We start from the raw sequence: 6,222 nt of genomic DNA on the forward strand, positions 1-6,222 counted from the left end.
GTTTGCTGCTGGCGTTGTTGCTCATCAATGATGCGCGTCAAATGAGCCAGCATTTGATTGTTGTCGGCCCGAATTTGATCCATAGAAGTGGCTATTCTACCTACTTGGACAATCAGTCTGCCTGAGTTGCGACTAATGCGCGGCAGATGATGGGGCAGACTGGCAAGGTGTTGGGTGTGGGCGGTCAGGCAGGCATTGTTTTGGGTCTGTTGGGTTGTCCAACTGGACCAAAAGTCATCGGGTACTTGTTGATGGGGTGGAGCTTGGAGCAGTTGTGGAGTAATGGAGGCTTGGGGGATATCCTGCGGCTGGGTTGGCTGGGTCGGGACAACGGGTGTTAGGTTTAGTGTGTAGGTGGCCTGTTGGTCTTGTTCCTGCTGGCCAACGTCGGGCATCAAGGTTGGTTCTGTATGGGGTGGGCAACATGCACTGTTTACTTTCCACATAATATATTTGGTTGGCCTAAACATTTCAAAATGAATTATACTGCATTCTTTTTGTTTTTTGAATTGTGTTTTTCTAAACGAGGAATATTTTGTTTCAAAACACATATATCCCATCACATGCGTGCACATAGACTGACTGCCGGAATCCTCACCTAACTACCTCCCCTCCACAGCATTACAGTGTTCTGTCACCTCCCCTGTCCAGGATATAGACTGCTCACCTGGATGGTCCAGAGGAGCGGATCAAGTAAGCAGTCTACCTCCAGGACAGGGGAGGTGTGTGAACACTATAATGGTGTTCAGGGGGTGGTGGTGGGTTTTTTTCGGTGAGTAATTTGCAGTTTTTTTTCTGTGCACGTGTGTGTACTAAATTTATTACGATGGCTGTTCAATTTTAAATGTGATGTTGCCCATAGCAACCAGTAAGATTTATAAAATTTATGCATTTGCACCTTCCAAAAGTTAATACGTGAAATCTGATTGGTTGTTATGGCAAACATGTAATCTCAACTACAACTCACATCATAGTAACTGTACTGTGTAGATTATTTTGTATGTGTTTATTGTAAGTTTTTACTCACCAGATAACTGAGGTGATCGAGGCTCATCACTTTGTGGACTAGCCAATAGTGCTTGTGGTGGCTGGGGTGAGACTGCGGAGATGCGCCGCCTGGGTGGGGAAGATGGAGCCGCAGATTCGGATTCAAGACGCCGTGTCTTACTTGGCCTCCTGGGTAAGTTAGCCGAGCCCTGTGATGGGCGCCTTAGAGGAGGTCGGCTTACAGAAGTAGAACCTATGTGAATATATAAACATTAATATTTTGTACTTCTATGTGTTTGCAGAATATGTGACTACAGTGAATTCTTACCTGCAATCCCAGCATCCTCATCAGTTGGCTGGGGCCTGTCTGGGCGGCTGGTCTGGCGTACTGTTGAAAAAGTGTTAACAACATTATTACCATACTTGTAAAAAACATTGATAACTGCAAAACCTTAGTGTACTGTAACCATCTTGTACGTATTGTAAAGTAAACTAATTTCTGGTTAAGATCTTCGTGATTACTTAATTTGGTTTATCTATAAAAATGAACATGGTGTTGCACTAAATAAAACAGTAACATTGATGAATTGTGTGCAAGATATTGCAGAGTTTGATTAATGGCAACTTAAACCAAACTTTATTCTAAATAAAAATACTTAAAAAAACACACACACAAATCATACCAAGCTGCTATTAGATACAACAGCTATGGGCAAGAAATATCTCATATTAAGTATTGGAACTACACATACCAGCATGCACTGCACCTGATTTTGCATTCAATAAAAAAAAAAAACAGCCAAGGCATGATGGGAAATGCAGTTTAAAAACATAAATACACCTTAAGGGTGCTCAGGCCTGCAATACATGACCAACACAATGTATGCATACTTAAAGAAAAAATTTAATTTTGCAGCATGATCATTTTTTAATTTAAACAATATAATTTTAAAAATTCCAACTCACCATCCTGCGTAGGGCGGTCCGAATCCCGGACATGAGTTGCAGACACCACTTCTGCAGGAATCAGTGCCCACACAGGCTCCTCCCAGTCACGATAGGTTGCCCGGAAAGGGGGGCCACCCCCGGTTTGGCGGGCTGATTTAGCCTCCTTGGCCATCTTGGCCTTGACACGGCGCTTGATGTCGTAAAACCTCTTGCGACACGTGTCCTCAGTCCGCCTCACCACACCCTCACTATTAACTGCCACTATTACTTTCCCCCACAGGACAGATTTCCTGCGGGAGGACACCTTGGCAGCATCCTGGCCAAACAATTGCCGATGATGCCTCATCAGCTCCCGCACCAACGCCATGTTTTCAGCATAGCTGAACTTTACAATACGGCCAGTCTTGGTAGTGGTGCGTGGCTGCGGAGCCACAGCACCATCACTATCACTTGAAAACTGAGCAACAGGCACCCCCTCCTCCTCCTCACTCTCCTCCTCCCTCTCACTAACCCCCTCCACCTCACTCACCTCCTCCCTCTCACTCACCTCCTCCACCTCACTCACCTCCTCCCTCTCACTAACCTCCTCCACCACACTGACCTCTGAGTCAGACATAATGAGGACAAACAACACAAAACACAGAAAAAATAAAACACAAAACACACTCCTCCACTACTACTACTACACTCCACACAGCCAACACACACACACTCACTCACTCACAAACAATGACAAAAGACTTGGGAAAAAAAACAAGGACAAAAAAGTTTACAAACTCTGAAAAAACTAGACAACAAATATGACAAGACTACTTACACACACAGTACAGCACTCAACAATCACAAAACTCCTCTCCAAATCCACCAAAAAATCCACCAAACTCACCAACTCCAAATACACCTTCCTCTCTCCTCTCCACTAGCTAAACCCACGAGGTGCGGTGTGTTTGGGGCGGTTTTATAGTAATGTGCACAGACACTCCTCCATCACAAATACAACCAATCACGGACGCGTGATAAAAACGAAACTTAGGACTAAAAACGCGGCCGCGAAATTAAAATCACTGCCGTAACAGACATGTGACGCAGTCGTAAAAACAAAAAACAAATCACGGCCGCAAAACATCAAAATCGGCCGAAAACCCCCCCCCCTCAAAATACGAATGACTTCGACATCGGACAACAGAAGAAAAAAAAAATACGACAGCTTAGTAAATTAGTCGTAATCAATTCAAAAAGTTGCACAATTACACTTTCGATGTCAATCGCGATTGTACTTTGACCACAAACTGAAAATTACGAATGTTAGTAAATATACCCCATGGTGTGTGTACACATGTTAATGGCAGTAAGAAAGAACTGAAAACGGCAATCCTTACCATAAGTAACAGAGAGGTGTCCTGCCTCTTAAAGAATTGCATGAAAAGAAAAGCATAGCAAAACTGTTAGTAATAAATGTATGGCTTATAAAAAAATCTATGCAATATTAATTTATACCAGGATGCTGCTATGAGTTATCAGGCTTTGTGTATATGAGGGCATATTTATTAAACTAATTTTGTCTTCAGGATCTATATTTTCCACAGGATTACCTTGTGGTAAGCTTGGTGGAGACCAGGACAGGCCCCAAACAGCAAAACTTTTCAAGCTCCCAGGATGCACTGGACTCCTCTCCCCTCATAACCTGCCCACAGCTCAGGCTCTTCAGTTTTTGTTTGGTGCCAGCAGGAACTGGTCACCGGTTAACAGTGGGGCTGCATTTTGCAGGCTAAACTTTTTCCTTTTAACATTTTTTTCCCCCTTCACCGTGAAAGCAGTGCTAGGCAGTCCCTTGGATGTCAACACTGCTGCTCCATCAATCCCACAGGTGCCACGACAACAGCCACAGCTTGGTGATTTTGGCGGGTCCCTGCAGCCTTCCACTAGCAGGGGTACACAGGGGCACCCCCTGGACTGCAACTGGGGGACAGGTAAGGTGTGCTCCCGCTTGCAGGACCCACGATCGCTGCAGACCTATACCTCTGGTCCCAGGAGACGGACCGGAGGTTGCCGACATCGCCCAGACCATGGTGATCCTTGTGCTTCACTAGACCACCAGGGCTCATATATTACTGGCGCTGGGGGCACCAGGTACCACTACCTACACCTACTGCCATCCACACAGTCTACGCCACTCTCAGATTCTGAGGAATCTTCTGCAGCAGATAATGCTGATCTCTGATGCTGACTCTCCCTCAGGGGAGGAAAAGGTGCAATCTAAATTTAATGTGGCTGCTGTAGTTAGGGCAGTAAATTCTCGCTCCAGCTAGAAGATGCTGAACCGGCACCAAAATCAAAAGATCCTTTCTGTACATGCCAAAAATTGGTAGTGTGTGTGTTTCCACACTTGGACCATTTCTCATATGCCATGAGCGTGGCATGGAAAACCGAAAAAGGTTCAATTCCTTTTATCCATTACCGGCTGCTGATTGTACAAAATGGGAAAATCCACCTACTGTGGATTCTCACGTATCACTCTTGATAAAGAGTTCCATTCTCCCTATTCCTACAGTGTCCTCCTTTAAGGACGTACCTGATAGACAATTGGACACAAGTCTCAAGTCTTTATATTGAATTACAGGCACCGCTGTCAGACCTGCTACAGCCTGGGTGGCTAAAGCTTTTGAAAACTGTGCTGATGCCATTGAAAACAGTTTCCCTACTGAGGCGACCAAGAAACAATTGTCATTAATAGCCAACATCAGGAATACCGCCTATTGCATTGGCGAGGTTACTCTAGATACCTCCCTTCTGTCATCTAAGACCGACTGCTTCTGTAGTAGCCCAACGCATTGTTTCGCTTTGTTCTTTGAAGATTGACTCTGACCCCTAGAAGGCCCTGGAAGCACTTCCATTCACAGGCAAAATTTCTTTTTGGACCAGAATTGGACAAGATTGTTAATAACCTGGCAACATCCAAAATGGCTTGTCTACCCACAGCCTCTTCTATGCAGCCTCAGACTTCATCCTTTCGGTCCTCTCGCCCACAGGGTTAGTCTAAGTTAGACTTTACCTAGACTGTCACATCCCACAAAGGCTTCTAAGCCCAAACCCAAACAGGCATAGGCGGCTAGATGCCCAACTACCAAACCAGAGAATACACCCTCAGCCTGATGGTGCGCCTCTTCCTGGGGGACCCCAGGGTGGGAGTCTGACTTCTTCAGTTAGCCCATGCTTGGTGTCAGATCACAACAGACTCCTGGGTTCAATAAGTGGTCTCTTACGGGTACGCTTTCTCCTTCCTGAAGTGTCCTCCCAGACAATACTTTCCTACCAGTCCACCAGCAAACCTCGGCAAGATCAAGGCGCTGAAGACATTTATTCAGTCTTTACTACAATCAGGTGTGATTATTCCTGTCCTCGTGTCTCAATGGGGCCAGGGGTTCTATTCTACACTCTTTTTGGTTCAGAAACTAAATGGGTCTCATTGTACCATACTCAATCTCAAAGGTTTCATATGGGAACTCTTCATTCCATTGTCCTGGCTATGCAATCTGTGGATTTTCTGGTCTCCCTGGATATACAGGATGCTTACCTACATGTCCCTATAGCACCCTGTCATCAACAATACCTCTGGTATGCTGTCCTATGTCAGCATTTCTAGTTTCAGGCCCTACACAGCCCCCAGGGTGTTTACCAAACTCATGACGGTGATGGCTGCTCACCTTCAGCTGCAGGGAATCTGGATACTCCATTACCTGGATGACCTCGTCCTCCTTGTACATTCTCTGGATTTCCTCAACCATCATTGCCAGGTGACCATGTCCTTCCTTCAGAGTCACAGTTGGCTGATCAACTGGGCCAAGTCCTCTCTCATACCATCTCAGAGGATGCTCCATCTCGGGGCTCTGCAGGATGCTCAAGTGCAATGCATCTTCTTTGCTCCAGACAGGATTACAGCACTGCAATTGCACATCCACAACTTACTCTAAAGTCACAGAGTCTTAATCCACTCCGTGATGAGGACCCTGGACTCCATATTATCTGCCTTCAACATGGTGGAATATGCCCAGTTCCACTCCAGGCCTCTTCAATGCCTGATACTCACCAGTTGGCATGTAAAGCCCAAGTAGATCAAATCTCAGACAATGGTACTGCCTCAGGATCTCTGGACGTCCCTCTCGTGGTGGCTACAAGCTTCCAACGTGGACAAGCGTCGATTGTTCTGGATACCACACTGGTATTTTCTTACCGTGGATGCCAGCCTCCGGGGGTGGGGAGCTGTCACAGGCAGTTACTCTTTTCAGG

The 6,222-nt window shown here is 45.8% G+C and overlaps 1 long non-coding RNA gene across 1 annotated transcript; it reads right to left on the reverse strand.

The window, feature by feature from the left end:
• Positions 1 to 331: 331 nt before the first annotated feature.
• Positions 332 to 1,499, reverse strand: LOC134911611 (uncharacterized). Its single transcript, XR_010176709.1, has 3 exons — positions 1,316 to 1,499; positions 1,028 to 1,240; positions 332 to 406 (listed from the first exon to the last, which is right to left on the reverse strand). It is a non-coding gene; the product is annotated as an uncharacterized LOC134911611 (long non-coding RNA).
• Positions 1,500 to 6,222: the final 4,723 nt, after the last annotated feature.

This window comes from Pseudophryne corroboree, chromosome 4 (genome assembly GCF_028390025.1).
Source record: "Pseudophryne corroboree isolate aPseCor3 chromosome 4, aPseCor3.hap2, whole genome shotgun sequence".
NCBI lineage: Eukaryota > Metazoa > Chordata > Amphibia > Anura > Myobatrachidae > Pseudophryne > Pseudophryne corroboree.